Source organism: Erithacus rubecula, assembly GCF_903797595.1.
Source record: "Erithacus rubecula genome assembly, chromosome: 18".
In the NCBI taxonomy this organism is placed as follows: Eukaryota; Metazoa; Chordata; class Aves; order Passeriformes; family Muscicapidae; genus Erithacus; species Erithacus rubecula.
Window position 1 is genome coordinate 4,137,810 of NC_136670.1, and position 12,151 is coordinate 4,149,960.

The window sequence follows — 12,151 nt, forward strand, 5'->3', positions numbered from 1 at the left end:
CCCAATCCAGACACCAATATTCAATTCCCCTCTGAAGCCTCCATCTCCAGCAGCCTGGAGAGCACCCTCACTCCTTCCTGCTGGAAAATGCCTTTGGGGTAACTCAGCATGGGCAGGCAGGACCAGGAGCACGCTGGCCAGAGGCTCCTTCCCACCAGGGAAGCACAGGGAGCTGCTCCACAGGTCCCCCTCTCCCCTCAAGCTCTGCTTCCCCAACCTCCTCTGCTTAATGAGAGGCCAGCTTTGAACTGCCTGTGTAGAACCAGAGCTAATCTTCCAACTGGATGTATTTAATGGGCCTGATCTCCATAATGGCTGTGTCTGAGGCCCTGGATTTCAAAGCAGCTCCACTTAACAGGACTTTGTCTGGGAGCTGCAACCATATAATAGGGCCTGGTTTTAAAACCAGGAGTGTTTAATAGGATCTGATGTTTAAAGTGCACGCAACTAATTGGACCTAATCTTCACAATCCTCCTTTCCTCCCCTCTCCTGATGTTTTTCCTCCTCCTTTGCTGCTCTGCTGCCTCCAGCACAGAGATCCTCCATCCTTGTCACAGCAGATCCCCCCTTTTTCAAGAGCCCTGCCAGGATCATGAGCTGATCTCACAAGGATCATATCAAAGTTTTTCAAAAACTCTCCAGGGTTTCCCAGACAAGCTCTTAGTTCTTGCTGCAGTCCCTCTGCTCTCACCATCTCCTCCCTAGGAGCTCACACAGCCCTGCCTTATCCCAGGGACACTGGCATAAGCCCATCATTAAAAGCTTATTTTAACAGGAAGGTGAATAGTGGCCAAAAAAACCCCAAACACCTGATTTGGGAAATGGAAAACACATGGGGAATTTCTGTTCTTCTCTGCAACAACCACCAGCCTCAGACTGTTTTATTTCAGTATTGCCCTCTGGTGCTGTGGTAAAAGTTGCACTCTTTGGAAGAAGAGTTCTCTCCTAGAGTAGCCAAAATATTCTGGTTTTGAGAATTGCAGTTGTCTGAAACAACAAATACCTTTGCTTCATCATTTATGAAATTGAAAAAAAAAATATATAAAAGGTTTTCCTATCACCCCTTTACCGCAGATTTCAGGCATGAGGAGTCAGCATCTCTTCCAGACAAAGAAGCCACAAAATACACACACACAGTGTTTCTAGAGCAGCTCTGATCAGTCTCCTGCCCATCTACATCCGAGTCTCAGGTGTGCCCACCTTGAAGGGCAGCAAACCTGTGCCTCAGTTTCCCCTGGGCTCACTCTCTGCAGTGCTGTGAGAGAACAAGAGCAGTACTTCGTGGCCCATTACTGTAGGAGCTTCCAGAAATGCTCCTCAGACCCAAGAGAAAAATATTCCAACCCAAACCATTCTGTGGTTCCAAGGGCTGGGAAGGATGGAGTGTGCAGATCCTGAGAGCAAGAACATCCCTTCCCTAGGAACACTCTCCTGCCTCCCTGTGCCAGCTCCAGCAGTGCCCAGGCAGGGCAGCCCAGCTGCCATGGGCTTACAGACCCACATCTGCCCACATCTGCACCTCCACCATCACTCACACTGCCACCTGCTCCCATGGACTCCATCCACCCTCTTCTGTCTGCCACTGAGCCCAGCTCTGGCACTGCCCTGAGATTTATGCTCCACACAAGCAGTGACAGACAGCAGGGTTGGGAGGTTAAGGAAGCAATATTCCCAGAATTTGCATAAAACAAGGGCATTTCATAATTTAGCTGATGCAGATTTGGATAAGATGAAATTGTTGGCCATTTTATAATTAGATGGCTAATCATAAAATAACCTTTGCAAGTCATCAAAAACCATCATTATACAAATGAATTCCTGCTTGGTACTAAACTTACTTTACCCTCGTCCTTGAGGACCAGAGACAGTAAAAGACAACCTTTTTTTTTTTTTTTTTGGTAGAATTCATTCTGCAGCCAGCCTCATGGTTTTACTATGTTTTATGGATCACAAATGCTTAATCAATAATGCAGTGCTTTCGGGAATGATGTTCTTTCTCATGTCTCTCTGTCTGGAATTGTTTGGCTGGCTGCTCACAAATCTTTGGACGTGGATTCATTGTTCTGGAGATACCCTTCCCTGCATCTCAGGACAGATTGATCAGCTGAGCTGGAAGGAAGGGGAAGGTTTATTGGGGTAAAGAGAGATGTCATGGCAAGCAGGTAGAATCATTGCTGTGGGTTTGCTGGTCGACTTGTCATGTTAATGAATGACCCTATAAAGCCATTAAGTATGCAGCTGCTGGAAGATCCCTTCTTCAGCAAATAAAAACAAAGCTGGAGCACCTCTTTCCACATGCCAGTGCTGCTTGTCTCAGAAAACAAGGGTAAGACAGGCACTTGCTGTCTGTCCCCTTCCAGCCCAGGAACCTTGTGCATCCCAGTGCCTGGGTGTGGAGATGTTTCCCAGGAGAGCAAGTTTGCCTCCCCAGGGGTTTCCCTGCCTTAATTTCTGTCCAGTTACAGAGGGATGGATGTGTTGCTCCATTAGAGCTCAAGAGGGGGTCCAGCATCCCCCAGACTCATCTCCCCCCATATCACATTGTTTCTCTGCCCTGTAGGGCTGTTGTGAGAACTGCACTAAGCATCACACTGAACAGCCCTGCACCAGCACTGGGGACCAGCTCAGCTCCAGACCCTGACCCAAATCTCACACCAAGCTCCAGCAGGCTCCTGTCACCACATCCATCTCTGCACCAACAGCTTCTACAACTCAGACTTTATTTCAGGATCAAAGCTTGAGGGAAAGAGACACTCGGAGCAGGTGCAACTGTCTGGAGACGGGAAAAATTAGCAGAAAAAGGTTGGACTTTTTAAAACCTGGAGTCAAAACAACAGCCATGATCTGCAGGGCAGCCCCTGCCCAGAAAAGGTGGTTTAGAAGCTTCCCTAGGAATAGTCTCTATAAAATAAAGCCACCTCATTCCTATCCTCTCTGTTTGACTTTCTATGCCCATTTTAAGAGAATTAGCTGTTGTAGCTCAGCCCTAATTTGTGTGCAGCATGTGGCAGGTACTGACCATGTTTGACTTGTCCACCTGAGTAAATGCTGGACCTGCTCAGGCCCATGGAGAGGCAGGAGGGAGAGCAGGGTCTGTCAGGGTCTGGCCCATCACACACAAATCACCTGAGACTGCAGTTCTCGTGATGATCTCAAAGCTCTTTGGCAAAGGCTGGTTAACCCAAAGCCCCCACACCTCCACATGTAGGTGGGGCTGAGCAAATCCTCAGCAAACAGCAGGGAGGAGACCCCAGGGGGCACCAGGGGCTGGCTGCAGCTCCCTGGCCACCCCCTTGTCCCCTCCAGATCACACCCCATGTGTTGGGTTGATGTGCCCAGCAATGTGTATCTGTCCCCATCTGCTGCAGCCGGGTGGGGCAGTGCCCCTGATCTCCTGGCACATATTATCTGCTAATGGGCCATCTTTAAACCAGCTGGGACAATCATCTTTATCTTTCCACAGCCCATCCTCCCTCCAGGAGATATCATCTGCTGCTGCCCCATTGAGTCCCAGTGCATGACTGATAAAATTCCATCATCCCACTGGGAGATGCTCCAGCCAGGGCAGGAGCCAAGCCTTTCCTACCCAGAGAAAAACTGAGATTTTGGACACCAAGGGACCTTCTTTCCACTGGATTCCAGAGGAAAGCCAGACCTTTCCACATCATCCCTGGAGCTTCAGAGGAAAACTGCACCTTCTCCAGGAGCACTGCTCCAGCTGAACCACATCTGCCACTGCAGGAGGATGCAGCCACCATTGAATGGGACTGCTGCCACCACCCTGACTGACTGATGGGTGTCAGCTTGGATTCTGACTCTGGCAGGGTTTTGGGATTGTTCTTTGTAATCCTGTATTTCTATTTTGATTTTCCTAGTAAAGAACTGTTATTCCTGATTCCCATATCTTTGCCTGAGAGCCCCTTAATTTAAAAATTATAATAATAATAATTTGGAGGAAGTTGGTTACATTCTCCATTTCAAAAGAAAAGCATCCCAAACATACAGTACACACCTTTACACAGCATTTCAGTATAAACTAAAGCAAGACCTTGCCCCCACTCTGCTGCAGCCACAGGGATGGGCCCAGGGAGCAGCAGGACACCCAGGGTTGGGGAGCCTGCAGAAGTGGGGGGCCTTAGGCAGAGCAGCTGCAGGGCATTGAGTGTCTCATCAGCTGTGCAAACAGACCCTTTCAGGGTCCATCACACCAGCCCCTTCTCACTGCAGTACACTTATATTTTAATTAGCAGCTTATGGGCTGATTTCCCTGTTGTTATCCAGTGTGTGTGCAGGGCTGCCAGGGAGCCCAGCAGGCAGGATGGGCTCCAGGAGGGCAGAGGGGGTTCCAGTAGGGCAGGGGGGCTCCAGGAGGGCAGGGGGGGTTCCAGGAGGGCAGGGGGGGCTCCAGGAGAGCAGGGGGGGCTCCAGGAGAGCAGGATGGGCTCCCAGCAGGGCAGGGGGGGCTCCAGGAGAGCAGGGGGGGCTCCAGGAGGGCACCAGAGAGCCCACACTCCCTGCCTGTCACTCTTCACAGGGTGCTGCTAAAGGCACCCCTCATCATGCATCTCTCATTGCCCTGGGGCTGTTTCCTGGAGGAAAACTGAGCTGGGAGAAGCAGGGAAGACCCTCTGTCAGTCTGTTGAGACATGGGATGTCCCCAGCTCCTCAGCTGTAATTCATCCCTGCAGCACATAATGCAGGCAATTCAAAAAATACCATGGGGCTTTGGGGGCTGGGCCACTCACCCCAAAGCCATCAGCTACCTGGTAACACTAAAGTCTTATTTTTATCCTAAATAAGAGGGATTGAATAAACTAGGGCAGGTGGTGGAGGTAGAGGATTAAGTCCATAAACTTTTTTTTTTTTTAAAGACAAAAAACTACTTTAATATGTGGGTCATACATCATTTACTGCCACACAGCTGCCTACATCTGCACACTGCAGCTCAGACATGCACATGATCCTCCTCTAAACCTGGTGCTAATCCTAAAATCCTAAAAACTGTTGACCCATCATTATTAATTAGCTTGCTTACCAAAGCACACAAGAAAGATGATCATGTTATTAATTTCTGTGCTACCTGCTGTGATGCCATCTTGGGCAGGGGGAGCTTGACAGAAGGGCTGTGGAAGGATTTTTCTCCCATATTCCCCACCAGGAATTGGCTGTGCCCCCAGTGCAGAATTCCAGCTTGGAGCTCCTCAGTGCAGGATAGTGTGTCACCATAGCAAGTGTGCAATAAACATAATTATAGAAGAAACTTATGATTATTCAGAAGAGAGTGTGGGCAGCAGCAAGGAATACATGCTGTAAAAGCATTTCAGTAACTGCAGCAGAGATTTCCAGATCTCCCAGATCCATATTTTATGAGAAGAGCAGGAGGCAGCAGCAGAGGGTCCAGCAGAGCTCCCTCTTTAACCTCAGTGCTGTCACCAAAAGCTCAGCATCATCAGGGTTTGCTGACACCTCCTGCCATGAACGTGTCTGGGTGTCACAGGGCTGATGGCACCCAGCAGTTTGCTCCCTGGTTCATTCCAGAAATTCACTTTTTTCCTGAGAAAAGGGCCCAGTGCTGCCTTCCCACTTGGCTTTGCCTCTCCCACCACCCAGCAGAGAGCCCAGGGGGGCACAGGATGAGCACTGGCAGCAGAGGGAGGACACTCAGCTGCTCTGGGGACACCAGGCTGTGTCACACAGCCCCAGCCTGGCTGGGAGCACACCTGGGCACGCTGGCCCGTGGCCTGAGCTGCTCACAAACCCAGGCAGGCTGGTGTGCTGGATTCACATTATTTATGGCTTGGGCAGTGGGAAGCTGTACCAGACACACACACTGCACCACCAGAGCTGATGTGAGTGCCTGGGGCATGTTTCCTAACAGAGCTATTATGGATTTAAATGATAGCATTTTCCAAGTACTTGCAGCAAGATGTTTTCAAAAGCCCCATGTGCTAAGCCTTAGCTGAATAGCTGAGTGATCTCTTGCAGAGATGGGGACCCAGAAAGGAGGAATTTAACTGATTCCTTATCAGCAATACCTTAAATGGCTTTTATTTTTTTCTTTTTTTCCTAGGAAGACAACTTATCCTTAGAAACAGCAGCTTTGCCTTCCTGTGCAATGGAGAGCAGAATCCCTTTGTCCTTACTCCACCATCCCACTGTGCTCTCACCAGCTTCCCACCCTGGCCTGGCTCCTCCTTCATCTCCTGAAGTTCATCTCTTGTCCTGGAATCATCCCTGTTCCAGTGCTGTGGTCACAGGAGCAGGAGAGGAGAACAGCCAGTGATACCCTCAACTGGAATCTTAAAAAAAAAAAAAAAAAAAAAAAAAAAAGAGGGAGATGGGGAAGGTTTTGCCTTTCAATGTGTCTTGTCCTGATAACAGAGGAAACTCAACAAATCTCCAGCCAGCCAGAGAATGCTCAAAACACCCACAACAGACACAGCATGGCCTTTTATCAAACTGAAAAAATGCTCACCTCCCTTCATTTTATCTTAAAAGACACCTCTCAAGGTCACTGACCCAGAGAAGGCAACAGGAGGAACTACACAAACATGTTGTGCCTCAGAGAGGCTTTTCTAAAATAAATCCCACGTGTGAATCCCCTGCCTGACCCACAGGCAGGGCCAGCTGCATGGGGCCAGCTGACAGAGGGCATCCAGAGAGCCTCTCCCAGGCATCTGCAGCTCTGATCAGCCTCTGCCTGGGCACAGGGAGCCAGCACAGCACCACATCAGGCCTTTCTCCTCAGAATTCCACAGCTTTGGGAGAACAAGTGAGGGGTCTGGCTGGGTATGACCTGGGAAATACCCATAGTGGCAGTCTGGAGGAAAGTGCTTTGCAAGAATATTGGTGTGATGGGAGGGTACCAGAGCCACAAAGAGCAGGCTGGACAGAGGCTGAGGGCTGGCAGTGATCAGCTCCTTGGCCAGGAGGGTCCCAGGCACCAGGGGGTGGGGGAGGCAGAGAGCCTTTCCTTTTACACAGCATCAATACAGCACAAGCTGTGCCTGGAGGGATTGCAGCTCCTCCTCCCTTTCCTTCCCCAGGAGCTGGAGTTTCCTGCCAGTGCCACAGCTCTGAAACCACACCCAGCAGAGCTCACCTGTCCCTTTTCCCAGGGAGGAAGCAGCACAAACCTTTTTCCCCAAGAGCTGGCAGGTTTTCCAGCCTGTTGTTTCCCTGCCTTTGGGCTGTGCTCCTATTTACCCACTCCTGAGGGGGATACAGAGCTCCTCCCTGTGCAGGTCATCCAGCACCATGGGAAGAGCTCTTGATTTCATGGACAAGTATTTATAAGAAGCTCGTGCTGGAGCCTGTGCTTCACCTCCCTGTTTTATTTTTAATCTTCATTTCATAGAGCTCAGATAATTCTTTCAAGGTTCCCATGAATGATCTTTATCCCTTCTGCAGCTCATTCCAATTCTGTGAATAAAATCCCTGGGTGGCCCTGAAAGAAGAAGAGAAAAAGGATGACATTTGAAGTGAAGTAAGAAACTGAAAAGAGAATATATTTTAAAAGAAAACTCACAATTCTAACTCCAGCAAGCCATAAACAAGCATGTTTGGCAACTGCAGATCCCAAAACCCTGTGCAGGGAGAGGTAAAAAAGATGAAGGGGGGGTTATCTGCAGTTCATAGGCAGAGGGACTGGGGTTCTGAGGAGAAAGTCTGAACTGCACATACATTTTGTGTCTCACAGGGCAGGGGAATGACCTTGAGGTCAGCTTGAGCACATCAGTGATGACACAAGCTCAGAGCACATGAAAGCTGCCTGAAGCAGAGATCCTGAACTGCTACCCCAGCGAGTCTCTAAGCCCCATTTTTAACTCTTCTCCAGGCAGGGAGGGACCTTTCCACAGGCAGTTTTGAGGCATTTCTCCTCTTTTTGACCCATTCCTTCATGTAGCAGGAAAGCTCATTTCACCCACCTGCATCCTGATCATGCCCTCCCCACCCTTCCCCATTTCCATCCTCCTGGGGCCTCATGGATAACCAGTGCTCAGCCCAGGTCAGAGCCACGTGGCTCCAAAGGATGATGTTTGCACTAATTGTCCAGGAGGAGCCTGAGATTCACTTTGGCAGTGAACAGGAGGGTGTGAGCCCTCCCCTGAGTGATGCTGCAGCAATCCTTGCTCCACTCCTGCCTTTCCCACCTGCCCAGCAGGGAAAAGCAGCAGTGAGGGGAAGGATGAGCTGCTCTGGGCTCATGCAGCTGCTCACGGCGTGGCAACACTCCCCCTTAGTGGCAGGAGTGCAGAATAATCCTTCAAACCAGAAATAACCCTAAATAAGGGGCTAAACCATCTCCTGGCTCAACACAGTGTAAAACTGGGTGTTCATCCAGCTGCATTTCCATGGCATGGAAAAAAAGATTCCTGACATCCAGAGAGGGGGGAAATATTTCCCTCCCTGCAATGGAAGGATGCTGGGTGTGCCCCTGAAGTCAGAGCAGGGTGGGTTCTTCAGGAGGGGTCAGGCAATGTCCTCCCCACACACCCCTTCAGGATCATGGGCTGGGAAGGAGCCACCAGGCAGGACAGGAGCCACAGCAGGGAGGCTCCAGAGAGCTGCAGCTGCAGGGATTGTTAGGCAGAGATTAATCTGTAAAGAAAATTTAGCAACAGTTAGAGCAAATATTGATTTTGTGTTTGTCTGCTTCTGCAGGGCCTGAGAAATGGCAGATTTAGACATTAACTGGGCTGTTTTGGCTTAATTCAAACCTCAATTTACACTGACCCTAGGAATAGACCAGTACATCAGCAGAATTGAATCTAAAGTTATTATATTTTTTTTCCTCTTATCTGGTCCTTTTCTGCAGATCTGACAGCAATTTTGGCACCTGTTACCTCCTGTACAATTACAGATAACTCACCTTATTTTCACAGCCAGGCACTGGGCTCTCCCTTCCCCAATGGACTGAATTAAGCACTTTCAGCAGCCCAGTGCCTCTGGCTGAACTCAGAACTGGGCACAGCACAGTGGCACCAAAAACCCCCAAACCTCCCTCAAATCCCTTCTTTAAAGGCATCACTGCTGTACAAGGCATCCCATTCCCTGGCCTTGCTCAAAGTGAGCTTTCCAAAACAGAACAAGTTTTTAAAAACTCTAAGGGGGATTAGGAATGCAACATCTATTTATTTTCCTACATCTGTTTAGTATCTTGAGAAAACAAAACCAAGCAAAATGAATTTACACAAACCTGCTATAAAGTATTAAATTTGCCTTTCACTGTTAGGTCACCAGGTCACACACACACAGGTGATGATTCTGGCCAGGGGAGGTGAGCCTGTGCTTGTCCCCTGGGTACTTTTGCTGATTTTTTTTCACAGCAAGGGTTTTAACTCCCTGAAATTTCTGATTTCTAACATCTTCCCAATGGAAACATTTATTTCCTCACCCTGGACCCTTTGGCTTCCACAGCAAAATATTTTCCCCTGACCTAGTACCATATTTTAATAGTTGATTATTCTGTTCAGGTAGAAATGGAGCACTGCATTTTTCTCACTCCAGAAACAGGGCCAGGCAGGATTTTAAGTTTCCAAAGCACAATTATTTTCCCATCCAGCTGCAGCCAGCTCTTAGCACAAGAGGTCTCCATCTCTTGAAAACCCAGGAGCTGCTCAGCTAATCCTCAGCATGTGGCTGCCTAGCTAAAATCATCCTTTTAATTTCCCAAACCTCTAAACCCACAGGTTAGAGCATCAAAAAAAAGCACATGGGAAATTTTACAAGGTTATTGCTGAGCAACTGCTCAATAAAAACCATGAGCAAAGGCAGGAGAGGAAGCACTTTGCTGCTGCCAGTAATCCCCAGGATCAAAGCATTTTTTAGCAAAGCAGCAACCCTGGGCTTCCCACCCCAACTCAGTATCCCCCTGCACTCATCACAGGGTCCTTTCCTGCACTGAGCAGTGATAATATGGATTTCCCATGGAACATCACTGAGGTGAAACCAAGTAATGCTGAGCTACTGATGATCCTGCAATGGAGAATTTCCTCTCTGTACTAAGGAACTATCAGAGGTCAGCAGGGCAAGGCTGGGGTGCAGCAGGAATTGCAGCCTGGTCAGCAGAATCTCCTGCCACAGCTGCCAACACCTGGGGAGCTCCACAGCCCTGGCACACAAACCAGGGATCCTGTGCCCACAAAGCCCTTGCTTTGCCAGGGCTGGTCTTATGCCCTGTTCCCTAGCTGAGCCTCAGCATTTGTCTTTTTCTTCTATTTCCTTCACATGCAAAATATGCCCAAAATATGAGGAATTTCTCTGTTCACCACTTGCATTCTTCCTCCATCAGCTGTCTCTCCCCCTGCATGTGGAACCAGAGCCCCTGTGAGCAACCTGCTGTTTGCACAGGCTTTAGCAGAATTAGCTGTGAAAAGGAGATAAAAAGGCTGTGAAATCCCTCCAAGCAGCAGGAGCCCAGCAGCTGAGAGCCCTTGGAGGGACACAGCAGTTCCCACACTGCTGGCCATGGAGCTGTGGGAGCTCAGTGCTCCTCAGCCCCACCATGCTTTATCCAAAGAAAGATTGCCAATAAATAAAATGGGGATATCCTGTTTTAATCTCATTTCTCCATTTTTTTCACTCTTCCCAGTTCTTGAAGACTTGTCCCAGCTGGAAACAACATCCTGTTAGCAGTCACTGCTCCAGCTGTGATATTCCCTTCCCACTCCTGGTAAAAATCAATCCTTTTTCCATGTCTGAACTCAACCAGGGAGTCATCTGATCTGTCATGGAATGCAAACTATCAAAAGACAAACTTGAAAATCAAGCAGCAAGAGGGAGTTTGTGGAACAAGCTGGGCCATGGGAGGGGATTCCTCCCACACACAGCCAATGCTCCTGGAACACCTTCATCCTGGTCTTTCACTTAAGGCTAAATTCAACATCCAGATTTCCCTCTGTGAATGAAGGTTGTGCTGCTCTGTGTTACTGCAGAGACCTCAAAGGGACATCAGCCAGCACCATTGAGCCTCAGACTGAGGGGGTCTTCAGCTCCAGCCCAGTAACTCCACAGCCAGCATGAAGTTCAACCTCTGTGGGATTTTTACTGCAAAGAAAGCAGAGTATCCAAACTCACAGGAAAAACAAACCAAGTGCAACCTTTTTTACCTCACCTGTAAAGCAATTTCTATTCCTGGGCCCCAGAAAAATCAAGCCAGGCTGGCAACCTCCACACTAGAAGAAGCTCCTTTTTTCAATTAAATTAATTCTGTTTTTTACTCATCAGCTATTCTAGATCTTGGTATTTTTCTGCCCCTTGATCTTTCTCCTTAAATGCTCTGCAATGCAGGACAGCCTGCACTGCCTGGATTTACAGCCTCAGAGAAGCAGTTCATATTCTGGCTCATCCTCCTTTAATTTGGGGGCAGCTCTCAAACAGAGGTGCCAGGCTCACACCCTGATTTATCCCCCAGCAGATCCTGCCTGCTCAGAGCTCCCAGCTCGTGTCAGCTCCAGGAAGGAATTGCAATTCCAGGCTTAGGTTTGTACAGTCACCCAGAGCAGGAACAGCCAAGCCCACCAAAGCCCAAGCAGAGAAGGATGGGTTTGTGACAATTTCTCTTAAAATAACACCAGAATGGGAGCAGCTAAAGCCTGGCTTTCAGACAAGTGGTCCCAGCTGTCTTCCCAAAGCAAACACTGCAACACCAAGAAACAGAAATAAAAATTACTTCATGGATTTGCTCTGGCCCCAAGCTTGTAAAAATGAAAAATGAGCTGGGTTTCTAAGCCTCCCTCATTTCCCAGGATCCAAGGGTTTATTAACAAGTTTGTCAGTAAGGAATTTTTATTCTATTTCCAGTGTAAGGCACAACCTGGAATGAGATTTGTACAGCCCAGCTCTGGTTTTCCACCCTGGGGTGAACAGATCTTTGCTGTGTGCACACCCCCAGGCAGAGCAGATCTGCCAGGATGGCTTTAGCCAAGGAAAGCTCATCACAGCTCACCCAAACAGCTCTTCCTGTTCTGCTGAGTTGCTCTTCAGTTTTTCCAACACCTTTCCAGTTGCAAAGTTAATATGTTGCTAGGATCACCACATTGGCTACCTCAAACCAGGGTGGTGCTACTGTTCCCACACTGGGGTGGCTACATGGGTGCAACTATAGCCCCCAAAGGAAGGGCAAGAGAAAGGCTCTGCTCTTCCTCC